This window comes from Manis javanica, chromosome X (assembly GCF_040802235.1).
Source record: "Manis javanica isolate MJ-LG chromosome X, MJ_LKY, whole genome shotgun sequence".
NCBI classification, from domain to species: domain Eukaryota; kingdom Metazoa; phylum Chordata; class Mammalia; order Pholidota; family Manidae; genus Manis; species Manis javanica.
The window spans coordinates 26,676,197-26,701,560 of record NC_133174.1 but is presented as its reverse complement, the minus strand read 5'-3'; positions in this window follow the sequence as shown (position 1 = coordinate 26,701,560).

Below are 25,364 nucleotides of genomic sequence, written 5' to 3'. Positions count from 1 at the left end.
AGAGAACTATGTGACCAAGACAAAAGGAATAATATTCATATTATAGGGGTACCAAAAGAAGAAGAAAGAGGAAATGGGATAGAAAGTCTCTTTGAAGAAATAATTGCTGAAAACTTCTCCAAACTGGGGAAGGAAATAATCAAACAGACCACAGAAATACAGAGAACCCCCAACAGAAAGGATCCAAGGAAGACAACACCAAGACACATAATAATTAAAATGGCAAGGATCAAGGACAAGGAAAGAGTTTTAAAGGCAGCTAGAGAGAAAAAGGTCACCTATAAAGGAAAACCCTACAGGCCAGAAGAGAATGGCATGATATACTTAATGCAATGAAACAGAAGGGCCTTGAACCAAGGATACTGTATCCAGCATGACTATCACTTAAATATGATGGTGGGATTAAACAATTTCCAGACAGGCAAAAGCTAAGGGAATTTGCTTCCCAAAAACCACATCTACAGGGCATCCTACAAGGACTGCTCTAGATGGGAGCACTCCTAAAAAGAGCACAGAACAAAACACACAACATATGAAGAATGGAGGAGGAGGAATAAGAAGGGAGAGAAGAAAAGAATCTCCAGACAGTGTATATAACAGCTCAATAAGCGAGCTAAGATAGGCAGTAAGATACTAAAGAAGCTAACCTTGAACCTTTGGTAACCACGAATCTAAAGACTGCAATGGAAATAAGTACATATCTCCCACTAGTCACCCTAAATGTAAATGGACTTAATGCACCAATCAAAAGACACAGAGTAATAGAATGGATAAAAAAACAAGACCTATCTATATGCTGCTTACAAGAAACTCACCTCAAACCCAAAGACAAGCAGAGACTAAAAGTCAAGGGATCGAAAAACATATTTCAGGCAAACAATAGTGAGAAGAAAGCAGGGGTTGCAGCAGTAATATCAGACAAAATAGACTTCAAAACAAAGAAAGTAACAAGAGATAAAGAAGGACACTACATAATGATAAAGGGCTCAGTCCAACAAGAGGATATAACCATTCTAAATATATATGCACACAACACAGGAGAACCAGCATTTGTGAAACAAATACTAACAGAACTACAGAGGGAAATTGACTACAATGCATCCATCTTAGGAGACTTCAACACACCACTCACCCCAAAGGATAGATCCACCAGGCAGAAAATAAGTAAGGGCACATAGGCATTGAACAACATACTAGAACAGATGGACCTATCAGACATCTATAGAACTCTACATCCAAAAGCAACAGGATATACATTCTTCTCAAGTGCACATGGAACATTCTCCAGAATAGACCACATACTAGCTCACAAAAAGAGCCTCAGTAAATTCCAAAATATTGAAATTCTACCAACCAATCTTTCACACCACAAAGGTATAAAAGTAGAGATAAATTCTACAAAGAAACAAAAAGGCTCAGAAACACATGGAGGCTGAACAACATGCTTCTAAATAATAAATGGATCAATGAACAAATCAAAATAGAGATCAAGGAATATATAGAAACAAATGATAACAACAACACAAAGCTCCAACTTCTATGGGATGCAGCGAAAGCAGTCTTAAGAGGAAAGCATATAGCAATCCAGGCACACTTGAAGAAGGAAGAACAATCCCAAATGAATAGTCTAACATCACAATTATCGAAACTGGAAAAAGAAGAACAAATGAGGCCTAAAGTCAGCAGAAGGAGGGACATAATAAAGGTCAGACAAGAAATAAAATTGAGAAGAATAAAACAGTAGCAAAAATCAATGAAACCAAGAGCTGGTTCTTTGAGAAAATAAACAAAATAGATAAGCCTCCAGCCAAACTTATTAAGAGAAAAAGAGAATCAACACAAATCACCACAATCATACATGAGAATGGAAAAATCACGACACACCCCACAGAAATACAAAGAATTATTAAAGAGTACTATGAAAACCTATATGCCAACAAGCTGGAAAACCTAGAAGAAATGGACAACTTCCTAGCAAAATACAACCTCCCAAGACTGACCAAGGAAGAAACACAAAAGTTAAACAAACCAATTATGATCAAAGAAACTGAAACGGTAATCAAAAATCTACCCAAGAACAAAATCCCAGGGCCGGACGGATTTACCTTGGAATTTTATCAGACACACAGAGAAGACATAATACCCATTCTCCTTCAAGTGTTCCAAAAAATAGAAGAAGAGGGAATACTCCCAAATTCATTCTATGAAGCCAACATCACCCTAATACCAAAACCAGGCAAAGACCCCACCAAAAAAGAAAATTACAGACCAATATCCCTGATGAATTTAGATACAAAAATAATAAAATGGGCGGAGCCAGGATGGCGGCGTGAGTAGAGCAGTAGAAATCTCCTCCCAAAAACACATAGAGCTATGAAAATATAACAAAGAAAAATCTTCCTAAAATAGAGACCACAGGACACAGGACAACATCCAGACCACATCCACACCTGCAAGGAACCAGCGCCTTGCGAAGGGGGTAAGATACAAGCCCCGGCCCGGCGGGACCCGAGCGCCCCTCCCCCCGGCTCCCGGCGGGTGGAGAGAAACCGGAGCGGTTTTTTTTTTTTTTCTTGGCGAGCGCTTTTTGGAAGCCTTAGAGGGACGGGCCCCCGTTGCTGGGGAGGCAGGGTGGCGGGACCCATGAGCAGGTGCCTGGGAACGGCGCCGGAGGACAAAGAATATCCCGCGTTTCTCCCTGCGGGACCGGCGGGCGGGTGCCTGAGACCAGTGCCTGAGGACGGAGGAGGTCGCGCGTTTTTCCTTTTTTTTTTCTCTCTCTTTTTGGCGAGCGCTTTTTGGAAGCCTTGAAGGGACGGGGACCCCAGTGCTAGGGAGGCAGGGTGGCGGGACTGGTGAGCGGGTGCCTGGGACCGGCGCCTGAGGACAAAGAATATCCCACGTTTTTCCCTGCGGACCGGTGGACGGGTGCCTGAGACCGGCACTTGAGGACAGAGGAAATCACGCGTTTTTCCCCTTTTTTTTTTCCTTTTCTGCGCGTGCTTTTTGGAAGCCTAAAAGGGACAGGGACCCCGGTGCTAGGGAGGCAGGGCGGCGGGACTGGTGAGCGGGTGCCTGGGACCGGCACCTGAGGACAAAGAATATCCCGTGTTTTTCCCTGTGGGACCGGTGGGTGGGTGCCTGAGACCGGCACCTGAGGACGGCAGAAATCGCGTGTTTTTCCCCTTTTTTTCTCTCTTTTTGGCGAGTGCTTTTTGGAAGCCTTGAAGGGACAGGGACCCCGGTGCTAGGGAGGCAGGGCGGCGGGACTGGTGAGCGGGTGCATGGGACCAGTGCCTGAGGACAAAGAATATCGAGCGTTGCTTCCCTGCGGGACCGGTGGGTGGGTGCTTTTTGGAAACCTTGAAAGGACAGGGACCCTGGTGCTAGGGAGGCAGGGCAGCAGGACCAGTGAGCGGGTGCCTGGGACCGGCAACTGAGGAAAAAAAAAAAAATCGCTTGTTTTTTCCTTTTTTTTTTCTTTCTTTCTGTTCCCTCTCTCATTGTTGCTGTTGTTGTTTTGGTTTGGAGAGTGCCTTTTGGAAGTCTTAAAGGGGCAGGACAGGTCACTTAGACCAGAGGCAGGGAATCTGGGGATCTCTGGGCACTCTAACCCCCTGGGCAGCAGGGAGCACAGAGGCCCCTTACAGAGATAAATAGTCTCCTGGCTGCTCCCCCTCCAACGGGGCTCCACCATTTTGGAGGAACAGCCCCAGCCAGGCCAAGCCCACAGCAACAGCGGAGATAAACCCCAAAGCAACTGGGCGGGAAGCAGAAGCCCTGTCTGCGCACAGCTGCCCAGCACAAGCAACTAGAGGTTGCTAGTCTCCCAGGAAAAGGCTACAAACCAACAAGAAGGGAAGCTCTTCCAGCAGTCACTTGTACCAGCTCTGCAAACTATGTCTATCACCATGAAAAGGCAAAACTACAGGCAGACAAAGATCACAGAGACAACACCTGAGAAGGAGACAGACCTAACTAGTCCACCTGAAAAAGAATTCAAAATAAAAATCATGAACATGCTGACAGAGATGCAGAGAAAAATGCAAGAGCAATGGGATGAGATGCAGAGAAAAATGCAAGAGCAGTGGGATGAGATGCAGAGAAAAATGCAAGAGCAGTGGGATGAAGTCCGGAAGGAGATCACAGATGTCAGGAAAGAGATCACAGAAGTGAAACAATCCCTGGAAGGATTTATAAGCAGAATGGATAAGATGCAAGAGGCCATTGAAGGAATAGAAGCCAGAGAACAGGAACGTATAGAAGCTGACATAGAGAGAGATAAAAGGATCTCCAGGAATGAAACAACACTAAGAGAAATATGTGACCAATACAAAAGGAAAAACATTCGTATTATAGGGATACCAGAAGAGGAAGAAAGAGGAAAAGGGATAGAAAGTGTCTTTGAAGAAATAATTGCTGAAAACTTCCCCAAACTGGGGGAGGAAATAATCGAACAGACCATGGAATTATACAGAACCCCCAACAGAAAGGATCCAAGGAGGACAACACCAAGACACATAATAATTAAAATGGCAAGGATCAAGGACAAGGAAAGAGTTTTAAAGGCAGCTAGAGAGAAAAAGGTCACCTATAAGGAAAACCAATCAGGCTAACATCAGACTTCTCAACAGAAACCCTACAGGCCAGAAGAGAATGGCATGATATACTTAATGCAATGAAACAGAAGGGCCTTGAACCAAGGATACTGTATCCAGCACGACTATCATTTAAATATGATGGTGGGATTAAACAATTCCCAGACAAGCAAAAGCTGAGGGAATTTGCTTCCCACAAACCACCTCTACAGGGCATCTTACAGGGACTGCTCTAGATGGGAGCACCCCTAAAAAGAGCACAGAACAAAACACACAACATGAAGAATGGAGGAGGAGGAATAAGAAGGGAGAGAAGAAAAGAATCTCCAGACAGTGTATATAACAGCTCAATAAGCGAGCTAAGTTAGGCACTAAGATACTAAAGAAGCTAACCTTGAACCTTTGGTAACCACGAATCTAAAGCCTGAAATGGCAATAAGTACATATCTCTCACTAGTCACCCTAAATGTAAATGGACTTAATGCACCAATCAAAAGACATAGAGTAATAGAATGGATAAAAAAGCAAGACCCATCTATATGCTGCTTACAAGAAACTCACCTTAAACCCAAAGATAAGCATAGACAAAAAGTCAAGGGATGGAAAAACATATTTCAGGCAAACAACAGTGAGAAGAAAGCAGGGGTTGCAGTACTAATATCAGACAAAATAGACTTCAAAACAAAGAAAGTAACAAGAGATAAAGAAGGCCACTACATAATGATAAAGGGCTCAGTCCAACAAGAGGATATAACCACTCTAAATATATATGCACCCAATACAGGAGCACCAGCATATGTGAAGCAAATACTAACAGAACTAAAGAGGGAAATAGACTGCAATGCATTCATTGTAGGAGACTTCAACACACCACTCACCCCAAAGGATAGATCCACCGGGCAGAAAATAAGTAAAGACACACAGGCACTGAACAACACACTAGAACAGATGGACCTAATAGACATCTATAGAACTCTACATCCAAAAGCAACAGGATATACATTCTTCTCAAGTGCACATGGAACATTCTCCAGAATAGACCACATACTAGCTCACAAAAAGAGCCTCAGTAAATTCCAAAATATTGAAATTCTACCAACCAATTTTTCAGACCACAAGGGTATGAAAGTAGAAATAAATTCTACAAAGAAAACAAAAAGGCTCACAAACACATGGAGGCTTAACAACATGCTACTAAATAATCAATCGATCAATGAACAAATCAAAATAGAGATCAAGGAATATATAGAAACAAATGACTACAACAACACTAAGCCCCAACTTCTGTGGGATGCAGCGAAAGCAGTCTTAAGAGGAAAGTATATAGCAATCCAGGCACACTTGAAGAAGGAAGAACAATCCCAAATGAATAGTCTAACATCACAATAATTAAAACTGGAAAAAGAAGAACAAATGAGGCCTAAAGTCAGCAGAAGGAGGGACATAATAAAGATCAGAGAAGAAATAAACAAAATTGAGAAGAATAAAACAATAGCAAAAATCAACGAAACCAAGAGCTGGTTCTTTGAGAAAATAAACAAAATAGATAAGCCTCTAGCCCAACTTATTAAGAGAAAAAGAGAGTCAACACAAATCAACATAATCAGAAATGAGAATGGAAAAATCACGACAGACTCCACAGAAATACAAAGAATTATTAAAGACTACTATGAAAACCTATATGGCAACAAGCTGGAAAACCTAGAAGAAATGGACAACTTCCTAGAAAAATACAACCTCCCAAGACTGACCAAGGAAGACACACAAAAGTTAAACAAACCAATTACAAGCAAAGAAATTGAAACAGTAATCAAAAAACTACCTAAGAACAAAACCCCGGGGCCGGACGGATTTACCTCGGAATTTTATCAGACACACAGAGAAGACATAATACCCATTCTCCTTAAAGTGTTCCACAAAATAGAAGAAGAGGGAATACTCCCAAACTCATTCTATGAAGCCAACATCACCCTAATACCAAAACCAGGAAAAGACCCCACCAAAAAAGAAAATTACAGACCAATATCCCTGATGAATGTAGATGCAAAAATACTCAATAAAATATTAGCAAACAGAATTCAACAGTATATCAAGAGGATCATACACCATAACCAAGTGGGGTTCATCCCAGGGATGCAAGGATGGTACAACATCCGAAGACCCATCAACATCATCCACCACATCAACAAAAAGAAAGACAAAAACCACATGATCATCTCCATAGATGCTGAAAAAGCATTTGACAAAATTCAACATCCATTCATGATAAAAACTCTCAGCAAAATGGGAATAGAGGGCAAGTACCTCAACATAATAAAGGCCATATATGATAAACCCACAGCCAGCATTATACTGAACAGCGAGAAGCTGAAAGCATTTCCACTGAGATCGGGAACCAGACAGGGATGCCCACTCTCCCCACTGTTATTTAACATAGTACTGGAGGTCCTAGCCACGGCAATCAGAAAAAACAAAGAAATACAAGGAATTCAGATTGGTAAAGAAGAAGTTAAACTGTCACTATTTGCAGATGATATGATACTGTACATAAAAAACCCTAAAGACTCCACTCCAAAACTACTAGAACTGGTATCGGAATACAGCAAAGTTGCAGGATACAAAATTAACACACAGAAATCTGTAGCTTTCCTATACACTAACAACGAATCAATAGAAAGAGAAATCAGGAAAACAATTCCATTCACCATTGCATCAAAAAGAATAAAATACCTAGGAATAAACCTAACCAAAGAAGTGAAAGACTTATACTCTGAAAACTACAAGTCACTCTTAAGAGAAATTAAAGGGGACACTAATAAATGGAAACTCATCCCATGCTCATGGCTAGGAAGAATTAATATCGTCAAAATGGCCATCCTGCCCAAAGCAATATACAGATTCGATGCAATCCCTCTCAAATTACCAGCAACATTCTTCAATAAATTGGAACAAATAATTCAAAAATTCATATGGAAACACCAAAGACCCCGAATAGCCAAAGCAATCCTGAGAAAGAAGAATAAAGTAGGGGGGATCTCACTCCCCAACTTCAAGCTCTACTACAAAGCCATAGTAATCAAGACAATTTGTTACTGGCACAAGAACAGAGCCACAGACCAGTGGAACAGATTAGAGACCCCAGAAATTAACCCAAACATATATGGTCAATTAATATTTGATAAAGGAGCCATGGACATACAATGGCAAAATGACAGTCTCTTCAACAGATGGTGCTGGCAAAACTGGACAGCTACATGTAGGAGAATGAAACTGGACCATTGTCTAACCCCATATACAAAGGTAAACTCAAAATGGATCAAAGACCTGAATGTAAGTCATGAAACCATTAAACTCTTGGAAAAAAACATAGGCAAAAACCTCTTAGACATAAACATGAGTGATCTCTTCTTGAACATATCTCCCCGGGCAAGGAAAACAACAGCAAAAATGAGCAAGTGGGACTACATTAAGCTGAAAAGCTTCTGTACAGCGAAAGACACCATCAATAGAACAAAAAGGAACCCTACAGTATGGGAGAATATATTTGAAAATGACAGATCCGATAAAGGCTTGACGTCCAGAAAATATAAAGAGCTCACACGCCTCAACAAACAAAAAACAAATAACCCAATTAAAAAATGGGCAGAGGAACTGAACAGACAGTTCTCCAAAAAAGAAATACAGATGGACAAGAGACACATGAAAAGATTCTCCACATCGCTAATTATCAGAGAAATGCAAACTAAAACTACAATGAGGTATCACCTCACACCAGTAAGGATAGCTGCCATCCAAAAGACAAACAACAACAAATGTTAGCGAGGCTGTGGAGAAAGGGGAACCCTCCTACATTGCTGGTGGGAATGTAAATTAGTTCAACCATTGTGGAAAGCAGTATGGAGGTGCATCAAAATGCTCAAAACAGACCTACCATTTGACCCAGGAATTCCACTCCTAGGAATTTACCCTAAGAACGCAGCAATCAAGTTTCAGAAAGACAGATGCACTCCTATGTTTATCGCAGCACTATTTACAATAGCCAAGAATTGGAAGCAACCTAAATATCCATCGGTAGATGAATGGATAAAGAAGATGTGGTACATATACACAATGGAATACTACTCAGCCATAAGAAGTGGAAAAATCCAACCATTTGCAGCAACATGGATGGAGCTGGAGAGTATTATGCTCAGTGAAATAAGCCAAGCGGAGAAAGAGAAATTCCAAATGATTTCACTCATCTGAGGAGTATAGGAACAAAGGAAAAACTGAAGGAACAAAACAGCAGTGGAATTACAGAACCCAAAAATGGACTAACAGGTACCAAAGGGAAAGGAACTGGGAGGATGGGTGGGCAGGGAGGGATAAGGGGGGGGAAGAAGAAGGGGGGTATTAAGATTAGCATGCATGGGGGGGAGGGAAGAAGGGGAGGGTGGGCTGCACAACACAGAGAGGACAAGTAGTGACTCTACAACATTTTGCTAAGCTGATGGACAGTAACCGTAATGTGGTTGTTAGGGGGGACCTGATATAGGGGAGAGCATAGTAAACATAGTATTCTTCATGTAAGTGTAGATTAAAAATTTAAAAAAAATAAATAAAGAAAGAAAGAAAGAAAGAAGAAAAAGGGGGATTACTCCTTAACAGGATAAAACTATTGGTAAATCAAAGATCAACGTATGCTTTAAATATCCTTAATGTTGATCACTTAAAGGGTGTCAGATGATCAGCTATGGAGGTACTCTTTTCTGATAATATTCCTTTCTCTTAATTTAAAAAAAAAAAAAAAAAAGCAGTTACTGTGTGCTGACCTCCAATGAGTTCTGCACAGTGGTATAGAGGGCATGTCAAAGTGTGTGCAAAGGGTCTGTTTGTTTCTATGCAGGAGATCAAGGCCTAGCTTGGATACCCAGAAAATGAACTAAGATACGATATGATCATCAAAAAGCCTCCACAGGGATCCGGACGATGCTGCGGTTGTGGCTGCATCCAGCCCACCATCTCCTGGACTTGCCATAAGAATGAGGAGGGAGATGTCTAGGCTGGCATGTGCATACAGTGAGACAACGAATTTGACCGGATCTGTACTGTTGGAACTCAACCAGGAGTTGGGAGGGGTGCAAGTTGTAGCACTCCAAAATCTCATGACTATAGACTATCTATGGTTAAAAGAACATATGGGATGTGAACAGATCCCAGAAATGGGCTGCTTTAATTTGTCTGATGGTTCAAGTACAGTTGGACAATATCCATCATATCATAGATAAATTTTCACAAATGCCTAGGGTGCCTAAATGGTTTTCTTGGCTTCACTGGAGATGGATGGTAATTATAGATTTGCTTTGTTTATGTCACCGTATTCCTATTATGTTAATATATGTGTGCAAATTAGTTAGTAGTTTAAAACCCATACATACTTAAGGTACTCTACAAGAAGATATGTCAAAGAAATAATCAATCCTCCCAAGTTTCCTTTGTATGCTACATCTATAGCTTTTCTTCTTCCTTCCTAATTACAACACTTAAATAGAATTCGTTCCTCATATCGAATTTACCGAGTATCATAATTCCTCCAGGTGGTAAAGATACCTCGAGACAAGTGCTGGGCATAGAAGCCACAGGGCATAAATCTGCAAAGAAGTAAAAAGCTAACCTTTGCAAACAATATGGCTTCTCTCTCACTTACCAACTTTACATTTCCCTGTATGGCCCTGGAAGATGACTGGTTAGCCAGAGACGGGTAAGATTCCTCAAGGGAGGAACAACCTAAGACGGGCACAGTCGCAGGGGGGCCATCAGGTGAGAATTTGGGGATCAACAGAGGTGAGACTCAGAACCTCACCCCCCCTGCTTTGAGAGAAATCTTCTGCATCCGTGGATGTCTTGATGCCCTTGTCTAGCCTGGATTAATACTTAGTCCATAGGCACACACCTGATCATCTGATCATCTACATTTGCCTTCTTACAGCACTAAACTATGTTTTCTACCTTTATCTTGCATCTACCTACCACTTCAGCATTTTATTAAAAATAAAAATAATAATAATAGTAGGAGAAATGTGGGATCAACATATAGATCAAGTACAAAAATCAAACGAATATTCATATTTGACCTGATTGTTTATAGGTCATATTGCATGATCTAAACCGAAAGTTTCTGTGATGACTGCCCTTGTACTGTTCACCATGTAAGAATTTATTCACTATGTAAGAATTCGTTCACCATGTAAGAACTTGTTCGTTATGCTTCAGAAGATTGTAGACTGACGAGAATTAGGCTTGAGATGGATTAATGATTGTACATTGAGCGTTGACCCCCCTATACTGAATTTTATTGTTGTTAACAACCATTTGATCAATAAATATGAGAGATGCCCTCTCAAAAAAAATAATAATAATAATAAAATGTTAGCAAACAGAATTCAACACTATATCAAAAGGATCATACACCATTAACAAGTGGGATTCATCCCAGGTATGCAAGGATGGTACAACATCCGAAGACCCATCAACATCATCCACCACATCAGCAAAAAGAAAGACAAAAACCACATGATCATCTCCATAGATGCTGAAAAAGCATTTGACAAAATTCAACATCCATTCATGATAAAAACTCTCAGCAAAATGGGAATAGAGGGCAAGTACCTCAACACAATAAAGCCCATATATGATAAACCCACAGCCAGCATTATACTGAACAGCGAGAAGCTGAAAGCTTTTCCTCTGAGATCGGGAACCAGACAGGGATGCCCAGTCTCCCCACTGTTATTTAACATAGTACTGGAGGTTCTAGCCACGGCAATCAGACAAAACAAAGAAATACAAGGAATCCAGATTGGTAAAGAAGAAGTTAAACTGTCACTATTTGCAGATGATATGATACTGTACATAAAAAACCCTAAAGACTCCACTCCAAAACTACTAAAACTGATATCGGAATACAGCAAAGTTGCAGGATACAAAATTAACACACAGAAATCTGTAGCTTTCCTATACACTAACAATGAATCAATAGAAAGAGAAATCAGGAAAACAATTCCATTCACCATTGCATCAAAAAGAATAAAATACCTAGGAATAAACCTAACCAAAGAAGTGAAAGACTTATACTCTGAAAACTACAAGTCACTCTTAAGAGAAATTAAAGGGGACACTAATAAATGGAAACTCATCCCATGCTCATGGCTAGGAAGAATTAATATCGTCAAAATGGCCGTCCAGCCGAATGCAATATACAAATTTGATGCAATCCCTCTCAAATTACCAGCAACATTCTTCAATAAATTGGAACAAATAATTCAAAAATTCATATGGAAACACCAAAGACCCCGAATAGCCAAAGCAATCCTGAGAAAGAAGAATAAAGTAGGGGGGATCTCACTCCCCAACTTCAAGCTCTACTACAAAGCCATAGTAATCAAGACAATTTGTTACTGGCACAAGAACAGAGCCACAGACCAGTGGAACAGATTAAAGACCCCAGAAATTAACCCAAACATATATGGTCAATTAATATTTGATAAAGGAGCCATGGACATACAATGGCAAAATAACAGTCTCTTCAACAGATGGTGCTGGCAAAACTGGACAGCTACATGTAGGAGAATGAAACTGGACCATTGTCTAACCCCATACACAAAAGTAAACTCAAAATGGATCAAAGACCTGAATGTAAGTCATGAAACCATAAAACTGTTTGAAAAAAACATAGGCGAAAACGTTTTAGACATAAACATAAGTGACCTCTTTTTGAACGTATCTCCCCGGACAAGGAAAACAACAGCAAAAATGAGCAAGTGGGACTACAATAAGCTGAAAAGCTTCTGTACAGCAAAAGACACCATCAATAGAACAAAAAGGAACCGTACAGTATGGGAGAATATATTTCAAAATGACACATCCGATAACGGCTTGACGTCCAGAATATATAAAGAGTTAACACGCCTCAACAAAGAAAAAACAAATAACCCAATTAAAAAATGGCTAGAGGAACTGAACAGACAGTTCTCTAAAAATGAAATACAGATGGCCAACAGACACATGGAAAGATGCTCCACTTCGCTAATTATCAGAGAAATGCAAATTAAAACTACAATGAGGTATCACCTCACACCAGTAAGGATGGCTGCCATCCAAAAGACAAACAACAACAAATGTTAGCGAGGCTGTGGAGAAAGGGGAACCCTCCTACACTGCTGGTGGGAATGTAAACTAGTTCAACCATTGTAGAAAGCAGTATGTAGGTTCATCAAAATGCTCAAAACAGACCTACCATTTGACCCAGGAATTCCACTCTTAGGAATTTACCCGACGAATTCAGTAATCAAGTTTGAGAAAGACAGATGTACCCCTATGTTTATCGCAGCACTATTTACAATAACCAAGAATTGGAAGCAATCTAAACGTCCATCGGTAGATGAACGGATAAAGAAGAGGTGGTACATATACACAATGGAATACTACTCAGCCATAAGAAGCGGAAAAATCCTACCATTTGCAGCAACATGGACGGAACTGGAGGGTATTATGTTCAGTGAAATAAGCCAATCGGTGAAAGAGAAATATCATATGATTTCACTCATCTGAGGAGTATAAGAACAAAGGAAAAACTGAAGGAACAAAACAGCAGTGGAATTACAGAATCCAAAAATGGAATAACATGTACCAAAGGGGAAGGAACTGGGGAGGAAGGGTGGGCAGGGAGGGATAAGGGGGTGGAAGAAGGAGGGGGGTCTTAAGATTAGCATGCATGGTGGGGGAGGGAGAAAGGGGAGGGAAGGCTATACAAAACAGGACTAGTAGTGATTCTACAACATTTTGCTATGCTGATGGACAGTAAACGTAATGTGGTTTTTAGGGGGGACCTGATATAGGGGAGAGCATAGTAAACATAGTATTCTTCATGTAAGTGTAGATTAAAGATTAAAAAAAAAGAAAAGAAGGGGGATTACTCCTTGATAGGATAAAAGTATTGGTAAATCAAGGATTAACAGATGCTTTAAATATCCTTAATGTTGATCACTTAAAGGGTGTCAGATGATCAGCTATCGAGGTACTCTTTTCTGATAATATGCCTTTCTCTTAATAAAAAAAAAAAAGCAGCTCCTGTGTGCTGACCTACAATGAGTTCTACACAGTGGTATAGAGGGCATGTCAAAGTTTGGGCAAAGGGTCTGTTTGTTTCTATGCAGAAGATCAAGGCCTAGTTTGGCTATCCAGAAAATCATCTAAGATACGATATGAGGAGGAGCTTCCAGCATCAGCACTCTCTGGAGGACTCGTGCCGGGGGATGATCATTATAAAGCCTCCACATGGATCCGGGCAATGCTGTGGTTGTGGCTGCGTCCACCCCACCGTTTCCTGAACTTGCCACTGGAAAGTGGAGGGAGATGTCTAGGCTGACATGTGCATAGAGTGAGACAACGAATTTGACCAGATCTGTACTGTTGGAACTCAACCAGGAGTTGGGAGGGGTGCAAGTTGTAGCACTCCAAAATCTTACGACTATAGACTATCTACGGTTAAAAGAACATATGGGATGTGAACAGATCCCAGAAATGGGTTACTTTAATTTGTCTGATTTCTCTCAGACTGTTCAGGTACAGTTGGACAATATCCATCATATCATAGACAAATTTTCACAAATGCCTAGGGTGCCTAAATGGTTTTCTTGGCTTCACTGGAGATGGCTGGTAATTATAGATTTGCTTTGTTCATTTCACCGTATTCCTCTTATCTTAATATGTGTGCGCAGGTTAGTTAGTAGTTTAAAACCTATACATGCTTAAGGTACTCTACAAGAAGATATGTCAAAGAAATAATCAATCCTCCCATGTTTTCTTCCATATGCTACCTCTATAGCTCTTCTTCTTCCTAATTACAACCTTAAATAGAATTCGTGCCTCATATCGAATTTACCGAGTATCATAATTCCTCCAGGTGGCAAAGATACCTCGAGACAAGTGCTGGGCATAGAAGCCACAGGGCATAAATATGCAAACAAGTAAAAAGCTAACCTTTTCAAACAATATGGCTTCTCTCTCACTTACCAACTTTACATTTCCCTGTATGGCCCCGGAAGATGACTGGTTAGCCAGAGACCAGTAAGATTCCTCCAGGGGAGGAACAACCTAAGACAGGCACAGTCACAGGGCGGCCATCAGGTGAGAAATCAGGGAACAACAGTGGTGAAGCTTAGAACCTCACCCCCCCCCCCCTGTTTTGAGAGAAATCTTCTGCATTCGTGGATGTTTTATTGCCCTTGTCTAGCTCGGATTAGCACATAGTCTACAGGCACACACCTGATCATCTACAATTGCTCTCTTACAACACTAAACTATGTTTTCTAACTTGATCTTGCATCTACCTACCACTTCAGTATTTTATTAAAAATAAAAATAATAATAATACAGGGAGAAATGTGGGATCCACATATAAATCAAGTATAAAAATCAAACAAATATTTATATTTGACCTGATTGTTTATAGTTCATAATGCGTGATCAAAACCAAAAGTTTCTGTGATGACTGCCCTTGTACTGTTCACCATGTAAGAACTTATTCACTATGTAAGAATTCGTTCACCATGTAAGAACTTGTTCATTATGCTTCAGAAGATTGGAGACTGACGAGAATTAGGCTTGAGATGAATTAATGATCGTGCATTGAGCATTGACCCCCCCTATACAGAATTTTATTGTTAACAACCATTTGATCAAGAGATATGAGAGATGCCCTCTCAAAAAAAAATAGTAATAATTATATAGATTGAGGTAGTGGCTGAATAGATTCTAGATTGCACATGTGAACTTTAAAAAGCAGAAAAGACATTCTTCCTTGAAAAATTTGCTCTTGACTTTTTGTGTGTGTGGATTCAGCTCATAGGAGACTATATCATTAGTAAAATATTCTCTGTGTTAGGTCAAGAATTACATAAACCTTTGCATAACTGGTTAGAAACAGAGTATCACTAATAAATATGTCAAGAGATGGAGCTGTCACTCGAAAAAAAAGAAAACTGAGTAACCCAAGAATATCTGCTTGGATCCTTGCAAGTTGCTGCTTTGTGTATCTGTGGGCACTAACACCACGGCTTCCCTCCTGCGATTTCTGTTTAAAAGCCCTAACTGCCTGTGCCTCGGGAGAAGAGTGATTATTTAAGGCATGAGGCTGCCCCTTGCTCATTTGCTGGCAAATTAATAAACTGTTCTTTTCCTTTCCTAAAAAAAAAGGAAAAAATAGACAGTGGGCTGGATTTGCCCACCCCTGATCTAAACTAAATATCATGCCAGTGTAGATTTCACATAAATATATGACAACTGGAGCATATTTTAACCACTTGTGGCCCTCAAAAGAGTACAAAAAAATAAATATTATTTATTTAAGAATAAAATTATTAAAGCTTAATAATCATTAGCATCAAGGGAAGTCCTTCTCTGATCACAAATATTTATATTTCACATCTTCTATAAGTTTTTCTTTGTAAGATTTGTTCAAGGTATACCCCACACAGAGCCATAAAGAGTTTTCTCGCTATTCTTCGAAAACTTTAGAGTTTTTTTTATGTCCTTAATATCTGTGGAATTTATTGTTTTGAATGGTGTGATCTAGGGATCTATTTTTTTATAGCATTTTAAATTTTCCTGTAAACATTTATTCAATAATTTATCTCCCCATTGATTTGAAGGGCCACTTCTACCATAATATTAAATATTGAAGTGTGAAAAAAAAATCGTTTACAACTGGTTGTTTCATTTGTCTAAAATTCATTTCAGTATGTTGAAATAATAATCTTATTTCCTCCAAATAACCCAGACATGGCTTTTACATTTTTCAAATACTAATGATGCAAAATTTATCATTTACTACAATCTTAATTATATAAAGACTATTCCTTTTCTGTTCTGGTATATTGAAAACTCCATTTATTCTCTCACCAGTGTCAGTGTACTTCAAAATGTATACCTTTCAATTGTAACAATATTGCATAGGGAAATTTGTCTCTTACTCTTTTTTTTTTTAGAGAGGGCATCTCTCATATTTATTGATCAAATGGTTTGTTAACAACAATAAAATTCTGTATAGGGGAGTCAATGCTCAATGCGCAATCATTAATACATCTGAAGCCTAATTCTCATCAGTCTCCAATCTTCTGAAGCATAATGAACAAGTTCTTACATGGTGAACGAATTCTTACATAGTGAATAAGTTCTTACATGGTGAACAGTACAAGGGCATTCATCACAGAAACTTTCGGTTTTGATCATGCATTATGAATTATAAACAATCAGGTCAATTATGAATATTCGTTTGATTTTTATACTTGATTTATATGTGGATCCCACATTTCTCCCTTTATTATTATTTTTATTTTTAATAAAATGCTGAAGTGGTAGGTAGATGCAAGATAAAGGTAGAAAACATAGTTTAGTGCTGTAAAAGAGAAAATGTAGATGATCAGGTGTGTGCCTGTAGACTAAGTGTTAATCCCACCTAGACAGGGGCAATAAAACATCCACGGATGCAGAAGATTTCTCTCAAAACAGGGGGGTGTGGTTGTAAGCCTCACCACTGTTGATCCCCAATTTCTCACCTGATGGCCCCCCTGCGACTGTGCCTGTCTTAGGTTGTTCCTCCCTTGAGGAATCCTACCCGTCTCTGGCTAAGCAGTCATCATCCGGGGACATATAGGGAAATGTAAAGTTGGTAAGTGAGAGAGAAGCAATATTGTTTGAGAAGGTTGCTTTTTACTTCCTTGCAGATTTATGCCCTGTGGCTTCTATGCCCAGCATTTGTCTTGAGGTATCTTTACCACTTGGAAGAATTATGATATTCGGTAAATTCGATATGTGGCAAGAATTCTATTTAAGGGTTGTAATTAGGAATGAAGAAGAAAAGCTATAGAAGTACCGGACGGAAAAAACATGGGAAGATTGATTATTTCTTTGATATATCTTCTTGTAGAGTAACTTAAGCATGTACAGGTTTTAAACTATAATTAAGTTGTGTGCACACATTAACATAATATAAATATAGTTACATAACCAAAGCAGACCTATAATTACCAGCCATCTCCAGTGAATCCAAGAAAACCTGTTAGGCATCCTAGGCATTTGGTAAGATTTATCTATGATATGATGGATATTGTCCAACTGAACTTGAACAGTCTGAGAGAAATCAGACAAGTTAAAACAACCCATTCCTGGGAACTGTTCACATCCCATGTGTTCTTTTAACAGTAGGTAGTCTGTAGTTGTAAGATTTTGGAGCGCTACAATTTGGACTTCTCCTAATTCTTGGTTGAATTCCAACAGTATAGATCCAATCAAATTTGTTGTTTTACTGTATGCACAGGTCAGCTTAGATATCTCCTTTTTCATTTCCATGGCAAGTCCAGGAACTGGTGGAATGAATGCAGCTACAACTGTAGCAGCGCCTGGATCTTTGATGAGCTTTTTGATCATCATCTTCTCGTATGACTCTTCCAGAGAGTGCTGATGTTGGAAGTTGTTCTTCATATCATATCTTAGTTCCTTTTCTGGGTAGCCCAATTAGGCTTTGATCTTCTGTACAAACACATACACACCCATTGCCCACACTTTGATATGCTGTTTATATCATTGTGTAGAACTCATTGGAGGTCACCACACAGGAACTGTTTTTTTTTTTTATTTTTGTTTTCATTAATCTACACTTACATGAAAAATATTATGTTTACTAGGGTCTCCCCTATACCAGGTACCCCCTATAAACGTCTTTACAGTCACTGTCCATCAGCATAGCAAAATGTTTTAGAATCACTAATTGTCTTCTCTGTGTTGTACAGCCCTCCCCTTTCTCCCACCTCCCCACTATGCATACTAATCTAAATACCCCTCTTTTCTTCTTCCCCCCCATTATGCCTGCCTATCCACCCATCCTCCCCAGTCCCTTTCCCTTTGGTACCTGTTAGTCCATTCTTGGTTTCTGTGATTCCGCTGCTGTTTTGTTCCTTCAGTTTTTCCTTTGTTCTTATACTCCACAGATGAGTGAAATCATTTGGTATTTCTCTTTCTCCACTTGGCTTATTTCACTGAGCATAATACCCTCCAGCTCCATTTATGTTGCTGCAAATGGTAGGATTTCCCCTCTTCTTATGGCTGTGTAGTATTCCATTGTGTATATGTACCACTTCTTCCTTATCCATTCATCTACCAAAGGACATTTCAGTTGCTTCCAATTCTTGGGTATTGTAAATAGTGCTGCAGTAAACATAGGGGTCCATCTGTCTTTCTCAAACTTGATTGCTGCGTTCGTAGGGTAAATTCCTAGGAGTGGAATTCTTAGGTCAAATGGTAGGTCTGTTTTGAGCATTTTGATGAACCTCCATACTGCTTTCCAAAATGGTTGAACTAATTTACATTCCCACCAGCAGTGTAGGAGGGTTCCCCTTTCTCCACAGCCTCGCCAAGATTTGTTGTTGTTTGTCTTTTGGATGGCAGCCATCCTTACTGGTGTGAGGTGATACCTCATTGTAGTTTTAATTTGCATTTCTCTGATAATTAGCGATGTGGAGCATCTTTACATGTGTCTGTTGGCCATCTGTATTTCTTTTTTAGAGGACTGTCTGTTCAGTTCCTCTGCCCATTTTTTAATTGGGTTATTTGTTTTTTTCTTTTTTGAGGCATGTGAGCTCTTTATATATTCTGGACGTCAAGCCTTTATCAGATCTGTCATTTTCAAATATATTCTCCCATACTGTAGGGTTCCTTTCTGTTCTATTGATGGTGTCTTTTGCTGTACAGAAGCTTTTAAGCTTAATATAGTCCCACTTGTTCATTTTTGCTGTTGTTTTCCTTGCCCGGGTAAATATGTTCAAGAAAACGTCACTCATGTTTACGTCTAAGAGGTTTTTGCCTAAGTTTTTTCCAAGAATTTAATGGTTTCATGACTTACATTCATGTCTGATTCATTTTGAGTTTACTTTTGTATATGGGGTTAGACAATGGTCCAGTTTCATTCTCCTACATGTAGCTGTCCAGTTTTGCCAGCACCATCTGTTGAAGAGACTGTCATTTCCCCATTGTATGTCCATGGCTCCTTTATCAAATATTAATTGACCATATATGTCTGGGTTAATGTCTGGATTCTCTATTCTGTTCCATTGGTCTGTGGCTCTGTTCTTGTGCCAGTACCAAACTGTCTTGATTACGATGGCTTTTTAGTAGAGCTTGAAGTTGTGGAGTGAGATCCCCCTACTTTATTCTTCTTTCTCAGGATTGCTTTGGCTATTCGGGTTGTTTGGTGTTTCCATATGAATTTTTGAATTATTTGTTCCAGTTCATTGAAGAATGTTGCTGATGGTTTCATAGGGATTGCATCAAATCTGTATATTGCTTTGGGCAGGATGGCCATTTTGACGATATTAATTCTTCCTAGCCAGTTGCATGGGATCAGTTTCCATCTGTTAGTGTACCCTTTAATTACTCTTAAGAGTGACTTGTAGTTTTCAGAGTATAAGTCTTTCCCTTGTTTGGTTAGGTTTATTCCTAGGTATTTTATTTTTTTTGATGCAATTGTGAATGGAGTTGTTTTCCTGATTTCTCTTTCTGTTGGCTCATTGTTAGTGTATTGGATAGCCACAGATTTTTGTGTGTTAATTTTGTATCCTGCAACTTTCCTATATTCCAATATCAGTTCTAGTAGTTTTCGTGTGGAGTCTTTAGGGTTTTTTATGTACAGTATCATGTCATCTGCAAATAGTGACAGTTTAACTTCTTCTTTACCAATCTGGATTCCTTGTATTTTTTGGTTTTGTCTGATTTCCGTAGCTAGGACCTCCAGTACTATGTTAAATAACAGTGGGGATACTCGGCATCCCTGTCTAGTTCTCAATCTCAGAGGAAAAGCTTTCACCTCCTCGCCATTCAATATAATGTTGGCTGTGGGTTTATCATAAATAGCTTTTATTATGTTGATGTACTTGCCCTCTATTCCCATTTTGTTGAGAGTTTCTATCATGAATATATGTTGGACTTTGTCAAATGCTTTTTCAGCATCTATGGAGATGATCATGTGTTTTTTGTCTTTCTTTTTGTTGATGTGGTAGATGACGTTGATGGACTTTCGAATGTTGTACCATCCTTGCATCCCTGGGATGAATCCCACTTGGTCATGGTGTATGATCCTTTTGATGTATTTTTGAATTTGGTTTCCTAATATTTTGTTGAGTATTTTTGCATCTATGTTCATCAAGCATATTGGTCTGTAGTTTTTTTTTTTGGTGGGGTCTTTACCTGGTTTTGGTATTTGGGTGATATTGGCTTCATAGAATGAGTTTGGGAGTATCCCCTCCTTTTCTATTTTTTGGAAAACTTTAAGGAGAATGGGTATTATGTCTTTCATGTATGTCTGATAAAATTCTGAAGTAAATCCATATGGCTTGTGGGTTTTCATCTTTGGTAGTTTTTTGATTACCGCTTCAATTTCGTTGCTGGTAATTGGTCTGTTTACATTTTCTGTTTCTTTCTGGGTCAGTCTTGGAAGGTTGTATTTTTCTAGGAAGTTGTCCATTTCTCCTAGGTTTCCCAGCTTGTTTGCATATAGGTTTTCATAGTACTCTCTAATAATTCTTTGTATTTCTGTAGGGTCCATCGTGATTTTCCCTGTCTCATTTCTGATACTGTTGATGTGTGTTGACTCTCTTTTCCTCTTAATAAGTCTGGCTAGAGGCTTATCTATTTTGTTTATTTTCTCGAAGAACCAGCTCTTGGTTTCATTGATTTTTGCTATTGTTTTATTCTTCTCAATTTTATTTATTTCTTCTCTGATCTTTATTATGTCCCTCCTTCTGCTGACCTTAGGCCTCATTTGTTCTTCTTTTTCCAATTTCGGTAATTGTGACATTAGACCATTCATTTGGGATTGTTCTTCCTTCTTTAAATATCCCTGGATTGCTATATACTTTCCTCTTAAGACTGCTTTTGCTATATCTCACAGTAGTTGGGGCTTTGTGTTGTTGTTGTTGTTTGTTTCCATGTATTGCTGGATATCCATTTTGATTTGGTCATTGATCTATTGATTATTTAGGAGCATGTTGTTAAGCCTCCATGTGTTTGTGAGCCTTTTTGCTTTCTTTATACAGTTTATTTCTAGTTTTATGCCTTTGTGGTCTGAAAAGTTGGTTGATAGGATTTCAATCTTTTGGAATTTACTGAGGCTCTTTTTGTGGCCTAGTATGCGGTCTATTCTAGAGAATGTTCCATGTGCACTTGAGAAGAATGTGTATCCTGTTGCTTTTGGATGTAGAGTTCTGTAGATGTCTATTAGGTCCATCAGTTCTATTGTGTTGTTCAGTGCCTCTGTGTCCTTACTTATTTTCTGTCTGGTGGATCTGTCCTTTGGAGTGAGTGGTGTGTTGAAGTCTCCCAGAATGAATGCATTGCATTCTATTTCCTCCTTTAGTTCTGTTAGTATTTGTTTCTGTTATGTTGGTGCTCCTGTATTGGTTGCATATATATTATAATGATTATATCCTCTTGTTAGACTGAGCCCTTTATCATTATGTAATGTCCTGCTTTATCTTTTGTTACTTTCTTTATTTTGAAGTCTGTTTTGTCTGATACTAGTATTGTAACACCTGCTTTTTTCTCTCTGTTGTTTCCTTCAAATATCTTTTTCCATCCTTTGACTTTAAGTCTGTGCATGTCTTTGGGTTTGAGGTGAGTCTCTTGTAAGCAGCATATGGATGGATCTTGCCTTTTTATCCATTCTATTAGTCTGTGTCTTTTGATTGGTGTATTCAGTCCCTTTACATTTAGGGTGATTATTGAAAGGTATGTACGTATTGCCATTGCAGGCTTTACGTTTGTGGTCACCAAAGGTTCAGGGTTAGCTTCTTTACTATCTTACTGTCTATCTTAACTCGCTTGTTGAGGTATTATAAACACGGTCTGATGATTATTTCTCTCCCTTCTTATTCCTCCTCCTCCCTTCTTCATTTGTTGGATGTTTTGTTCTGTGCTCTTTTTAGGAGTGCTCCCATCTAGAGCAGTCCCTGTAAGATGCCCTGTAGTGGTGGTTTGTGGGAGGCAAATTCCCTCAACTTTTGCTTGTCAGGCAATTGTTTAATCCCTCCTTTATATTTAAATTATAATCGTGCTGGATACAGTAGTCTTGGTTCTAGGCCCTTCTGTTTCATTGCTTTAAGTAGATCATGCCATTCTCTTCTAGCCTGTAGGGTTTCTGTTGAGAAGTCTGATGATAGCCTGATATGTTTTCCTTTGTAGGTGACCTTTTTTTTCTCTCTGGCTGCCTTTAATGCTTTGTTCTTGTCTTTGATCTTTGCCATTTTAATTATTATGTGTCTTGGTGTTGCCCTCCTTGGATCCCTTGTCACGGGAGTTCTGTGTACCTCTGTGGTCTGAGAGCCCATTTCCTCCCCTAGTTTGGGGAAGTTTTCAGCAATTATTTCTTCAAAGACACTTTCCATCCCTTTTTCTCTCACTTCTTCTGATACCCCTGTAATGCAGATATTGTTCCGTTTCGATTGGTCACTCAGCTCTCTGAATGCTTTCATTCCTGGAGATCCTTTTATCTCTCTCTGCATCTGCTTCTCTGCATTTTTGTTCTCTGTTTTCTATTCCCTTAATGGTCTCTTGCATCTGATCTATTCTGTTTTGAAGTCCTTCCAGAGCTTGTTTTATTGCTGTATTCTCCTTCCTTAGTTCTTGCATATTTCTCTGCAAGTCCATCAGTATGGTTATGACTTTTCTTTTGAATTCTTTTTCAGGAAGACTGGTTAAATCTATCTCCCCAGGTTCCTTCTCAGGGGAAGATGTAGCAGATGCCAAAGCTGTCTGGGTTAGTCTTGTCTGGATCAAATTTTTTTGCCTTTTCATGTTGATAGGTGCTATTGCCTGTCAGCTGGGAGAGCCAAACTTTCCTCTTGCTACTGGCCTTTCTTTACTGGGACAACTGCGACCCCTGTTGGCTTGTTTTGGGCAATTGCGTGTAGACTGGGTCTTTGTGTCTTGCCCGGCCAGTATGGAGGAAGCTCCCTTGCTGAGTGCGTTAGCAGCCTCAGGCTGCTTCTCCGCTTTGGCAGGGCCCTGGAGGGGTAATGGATGGGGGGATGTTTGTCTGTTTACCTCCATGAGGGGTCTCAGAGCTTTTGCTCAGGTGGTTAGTGCACCCGGGTTTCCGTGAAATTTCCAGCTTCTGGACTGTGAGCTGTGTTGTTTCCGTCCAGCTGTTACGTCCCTGTCCCTTTAAGACTTTCAAAAAGTACTCGCTTTTCTTTGTCAAAGGGGCATCAGCTTCAAGATCTGCTCAGAGGTCTTGCTGCCCTGTTTCCCTAGTTTCCAGCCCTCCATGCATGCACTGTGTCTGCGCTCTGTTCTGTATGGCTAGGGCTGGGTGTTTAGCAGTCCTGGGCTCCCTCTCCCTCCCCACTCTGACTCCTCTCCTCCCGCCGGGAGCTGTGCGGAGGCGTGCTCTGGTCCCGCTGGGCCGGGGGTTGTATCTTACCCCTTTCACCAGGCACTGGGCTCTTGCACGTGTGGATGTAGTCTGGCTGTTGTCCTGTGTCTTCTGGTCTCTCTTTTAGGATTAGTTGAATTTGTTGTATTTTCAAAAATGTATATGTTTTTTGGAGGAGATTCCCACTGTCCTACTCATGCCGCCATCTTGGCTCCGCCTCCTCTGTTACTCATTTTTAATATTTGACATAATAATATCACATATTTATTATTCCCAATAGATTTAGAAGCATTTTCATGAAAAAATTTATTCTGTAGGGGCTTTGATTGTAATTGTATTATGTTGATAAATTACTGTGGAAAGAATCAAATGTATACATAGTATGAATTAGACCTGCAATTATGTGGCTCAAAGGACACATAATTGATATTCTGCAGTTTATGAAAAACTTCATATCTGATGTTGTCTACGGTTTTTTATCTAAATTGCCCTGTTTACCCAATTTATTGATCTCTTTATTCACACTTCATTATCTTAACTTAAGTTGTCATACTTTCTTTCCTGAGCTTGTGATTATAAAAGCTTTCAGACTTCCAGTTTTGAGTCTAGCATGTATGGAGCTTATAATTTTCACTCCATACCAACAAGTAAAAAAAAATGAATAAACTGAAAATAATACCTCCTCTTAGATCCATCAGAGAATTGAAGTCACAGGCCAAACTGCTGCCCACAAAATGGAAATTCAAACAGATGGATGCAAAGAACCACAAGGAACAGAAATCTGTGAGCAACAATTTCCATGAGAACCAATATCAAGGAAGGCAAACATAAACTGTAATGATGAATTGCTTGAGACTCAGTGTGGAGAAGTCTGAGAGTTAAAAACTACAGGGAGGGTCCAGTCTTAGGACATATGCCCACACTCTTGTGAATTTTACCTCTGTAGCCTTACAGTGTTCTCACAGTGAAGATCAGAGAGCTATCCCCTCATCCTCTTAGCAGGGGAGAGGAAAAGTATCTCTTGAAATATACTGGGGTCGGTGTTGGGGGGACTTACCTCTAGTGGAGCAAAGAAAATAATTACATCTCATTTCTTCTGAGAAGCCAGGTAAGCAAGAAAGGGTGGAATGGAATATTTAAAGTGTTGAGAGGAAAAAGGCCCACCAGCGAAGAATTCTGCATCCTGTGAAATTACCCTTCAGAAGTGATGAGAAATACTTTCTCAAACTTATAAAAATTAAAGGACTTTGTTTCTAGTAGAGTTGCCTTGCAAATATATTAAACGAATATCTTCAGAGAGAAGG